Raw genomic sequence first — 4,791 nt, 5'->3', positions numbered from 1 at the left:
CAGAACTGCAAGTTTCATGGACTTCCATCTGAAGATCTTTTTTAGTTCTTAACTGAATTCTTGCAGATCTGTGATACTGTTAAGACCAATGGGGTTGATCCTGAGGTCTACAGGCTTATGCTTTTCCCGTTTGCTGTAAGAGACAGAGCTAGAGTATGGTTGGACTCTCAACCTAAAGATAGCCTGAACTCTTGGGATAAGCTGGTCACAACTTTCTTAGCCAAGTTCTTTCCTCCTCAAAAGCTTAGCAAGCTTAGAGTGGATGTTCAAACCTTCAAACAAAAGGAAGGTGAGTCCTTCTATGAAGCTTGGGAGAGATACAAGGAACTGACCAAAAAGTGTCCTTCTGACATGCTTTCAGAATGGACCATCCTGGATATATTCTATGATGGTCTGTCTGAGCTATCAATGATGTCACTGGATCATTCTGCAGGTGGATCCATTCACCTAAAGAAAATGCCTGCAGAAGCTCAAGAACTCATTGACATGGTTGCAAATAACCAGTTCATGTACACTTCTGAAAGGAATCCTGTGAGTAATGGGACGCCTATGAGGAAGGGAGTTCTTGAAATTGATGCTCTGAATGCCATATTGGCTCAGAAAAAAATATTGACTCAGCAAGTCAATATGATTTCTCAGAGTCTGAATGGAATGCAAGCTGCATCCAACAGTACTCAAGAGGCATCTTCTAAAGAAGAAGCTTATGATCCTGAGAACCCTGTAATAGCAGAGGTGAATTACATGGGTGAACCTTATGGAAACACCTATAACCCCTCATGGAGAAATCATCCAAATTTCTCATGGAAGGATCAACAAAAGCCTCAACAAGGCTTTAATAATGGTGGAAGAAACAGGTTTAACAATAGTAAACCTTTTCCATCATCCACTCAGCAACAGACAGAGAATTCTGAGCAGAATCCATCTAGCTTGGCAAATATAGTCTCTGATCTATCTAAGGCCACTTTGAGTTTCATGAATGAAACAAGGTTCTCCATTAGAAATTTGGAGGCACAAGTGGGCCAGTTGAGTAAAAGAGTCATTTGAAATCCCTCCTAGTACTCTCCTAAGCAATACAGAAGAGAATCCAAAGAGAGAGTGCAAGGTCATAGATTTAACCATCATGGCCGAACCTACAAGGGAGGGAGAGGACGTGAATCCCAGTGAGGAAGACCTCCTGGGACGCTCAGTGATCAATAAGGAGTTCCTCAATGAGGACCTAAAGGAATTTGAGGCTCATCTAGAGACCATAGAGATTCCATTGAACCTCCTTCTGCCCTTCATGAGCTCTGATGAGTACTCTTCTTCTGAAGAGAATGAAAACACTACTGAAGAGCAAGTTGCCAAGTACATTGGTGCAATCATGAAGCTGAATGCCAAATTATTTGGTAATGAGACTTGGGAAGATGAATCTTCCTTGCTCATCAATGAACTGAGTGATTTGGATCAACTGACATTGCCTCAGAAGAAACAGGATCCTGGAAAGTTCTTAATACCTTGTACCATAGGCACCATAACCTTTGAGAAGGCTCTATGTGACCTTGGGTCAGGGATAAACCTCATGCCACTCTCTGTAATGGAGAAACTTGGAATATTTGAGGTGCAAGCTGTCAGAATCTCATTAGAGATGGCAGACAACTCAAGAAAATAGGCTTATGGACAAGTAGATGACGTGTTAGTAAAGGTTGAAGGCCTTTACATCCCTGCTGATTTCATAATCCTAGACACAGGGAAGGATGAGGATGAAACCATCATCATTGGAAGACCCTTCCTAGCCACAGCAAGAGCTGTGATTGATGTGGACAGAGGAGAGTTAGTCCTTCAACTGAATGAGGACAACCTTGTGTTTAAAACTCAAGGATCTCCTTATGTAACCATGGAGAGGAAGCATGAAAAGCTTCTCTCACTGCAGAGTCAATCAAAGCCCCCACAGTCAAACTCTAAGTTTGGTGTTGAACCCCCACATTCAAACTCTAAGTTTGGTGTTGGGAGGTTCCAACCTTGCTCTGATTATCTGTGAGGCTCCATGGGAGCTCACTGTCAAGCTATTGACATTAAAGAAGCGCTTGTTGGGAGGCAACCCAATGTTATCTAATTATATTTATTTTCTATTGTTATTTCGTGTTTTATTAGGTTGATGATCATGTGGAGTCACAAAAACTACTGAAAAATCAAAAACAAAATGAAAAACAGCAGAAAAAAATAGCACACCCTAGAGGAGAGCAGTCTGGCGTTTAAACGCCAGAAACAAGCATCTGTCTGGTGATGCGTGAGCATCTTGTCTATCTTTTCCTAGTGAATTTGCATTTAATTTGTTGAATTTAATTAAGAATTAATTATATTTTAGCCACTATAGATGCTATTTTGAGTTTTGTGCAATTTTATTGATTTTAGGTAGTATTCGGATGGAATTGATGAAGTTCTGCAGAGAAAGAAAAGAAACCAAGGAGATGACCAGCGAATACCGACGCGGACGCATGGCTCACGTGACCGCGCGGAATGGAGGAAATCGCAATGACGCCATCGCGTGCCTAACGCGAACGCGTGGACGGAATCTGCACAAATGACGCGAACGCATGGACGATGCGGACGCGTCACATGAGCGATCTGGACAATTGACAGAAAACGCTGGGGGCGATTTCTGGGCTGTTTTGACCCAGTTTTCAGCCCAGAAAACACAGATTAGAAGCTGCAGAATGGACAATTTAAGTGGTCCCTATCTATTCATTGAAGATTTGATTATTTAAATTAATTCAAATTTAAATTCAAATGTTAACTCTAGGAAAAGATATTATTTTAATTTTTAGTTTTAGATATTAGACTTTAAAAATTATTAGGATTAGTTATAAAAGGGACCCAACAGGGTGATTCGAACACAACATTTTTTTACCACAATATTATTCCATACAAATTTACATTCCGTATTCCATGAGCAACTAATCCTCCATTGTTAAGGTTAGGAGCTCTGTCTATTGTATGGATTGATAATACTATTTTTCTATTTTAATTCATGTTTTGATTTATATTTCAATAATTGTTTTCGTTCTTTATTTTATGAATTTGGGTGGAACGGAAGTATGACCCGTGTTCTATTTGAGTTCTTGTATAACTTGGAAAAGCTCTTTACTTGAACAATAGCTTGAAAACATATTATCTTGAATTTCTAATTGTTTGTATTTAACGGGATACGTGACATATAATCCCTTTATTTTTGGACAATTAGGATTCTTGTGGCATATAAACTGGAATTTAATCATCACCCTCTAATTGGAATTAATTGACCAAGGAATTGGCAGTTGATGAATTTTAGATGAGACTAGGAAGGTCTAAGGAATTAGGGTCTAGTCACAAATAGTTTGCCATGAATTAAATATTGCATGATTAAAATAGTTAATAAGAAAAGTCAATCCAAAAAATAGATAACTCTAAAACCTTAACTGTCTTCTCCATATATTATTCCCATCTTAATTACTTGGCCTTCTTTAATATTTTTGCTATTGTTTAATGTCCTTGAACTCCCAACACTATTTTCTGTCTGTCTAACTAATCCTATCAAACACTATTGTTGCTTAATCCATCAATTTTCGTGGGATCGACCTATACTCACGTAAGGTATTACTTAGTACGACCCGGTGCACTTGCCGGTTAGTAAGTGTGGTTGTAAATACCGCACCAAATTTTTGGCGCCGTTATCGGGGATTAACTGTGATTAACAACTATTAGTTACTTGATTGCTTAGATTAAGCGTTTTGATTTTAATTAGTTTTATTATCATTATTATTAATTTTTATTTATTTTAATTCCCGTAAATTTTTTTTTTCTTTTTCCTTTGTTCTTTCGTTGATAACCCCCTCCCCTGTTCCCCGTTTTAATTTTCATACTTTATTTAACCTTTGAATTTTGTATTCAAACCTGCGTCCATTTTTTTATCTTCCTTTTTATTTTTATTTTCTTTTATTTTCATTTTGTTTCTTCCTATTAATTTTCTTATCTTTTAATATTTTATTAATTTTATTTTATTTCTATTTTTAACCTCCGAAAAAAAAAGAAATTTATATTTTAGTATTAATATTTTTTTTTAATTTCTGAAATTAAGTGTGGTGTTACTCAGTTGATTCTATTTTAATTTTTCTGTTTAATTTTTCTTTTAAATTTTCAAAATTTTTATTTATTTTTAATTATTATTTTCGAAATTTTATTTATTTATTTAGTTAGTATTTTTATTTTATTATTTTACACAGGTTACCTCACCGGGACTTCTCTGCACTCTGACGTAGAGAGTCCCATTTTTTCTTGTTTTCTGCTTGTGTATGCGCAAAAATAGAGACAAAGAACATTTTAGACTTTGATCCTGAACCTTAAAGAACTTTCAGGCGACGTTTACAACAAGCAAGACTTTGCAAGGCTGCAGAATCCACTATGGCAAATAATAATGCTAATGCCAATGTGGTAAATCCGAATGGGGATGATCAGCAGAGAAGAGTGCTTGACTCTTATTCTGCCCCTACTGCGGATCTCTATGGAAAAAGCATTGTGGTTCCTCCTATAACTGCAAACAACTTTGAGTTGAAGCCACAATTGGTCACCCTGGTGTAACAAAACTGCCAGTATCATGGACTTCCTCATGAAGATCTAAATCAATTTATTTCTGATTTTCTGCAGATATGTGATACTGTGAAGACAAATGGAGTAAACCCAGAGGTGTACAAACTCATACTTTTCCCATTTGCTCTGAGGGATAAAGCAAAGCTATGGCTAGATTCCCAACCAAAAGAGAGTTTGAATACTTGGGAA

The 4,791-nt window shown here is 37.0% G+C and overlaps 1 non-coding gene across 1 annotated transcript; it reads right to left on the bottom strand.

Annotated features, from left to right (window-relative positions):
• Window positions 1-249: 249 nt before the first annotated feature.
• LOC112739758 (small nucleolar RNA R71) lies at window positions 250-357 on the bottom strand. The gene has a single exon (XR_003170696.1). It is a non-coding gene; the product is annotated as a small nucleolar RNA R71 (small nucleolar RNA).
• Between the last annotated feature and the right edge of the window lie 4,434 nt (window positions 358-4,791).

This window comes from Arachis hypogaea, chromosome 13 (genome assembly GCF_003086295.3).
Source record: "Arachis hypogaea cultivar Tifrunner chromosome 13, arahy.Tifrunner.gnm2.J5K5, whole genome shotgun sequence".
Lineage (NCBI taxonomy): Eukaryota > Viridiplantae > Streptophyta > Magnoliopsida > Fabales > Fabaceae > Arachis > Arachis hypogaea.
The sequence above is the reverse complement of the archived record's forward strand: the minus strand, read 5'-3'. Positions and strand labels throughout refer to the sequence as shown.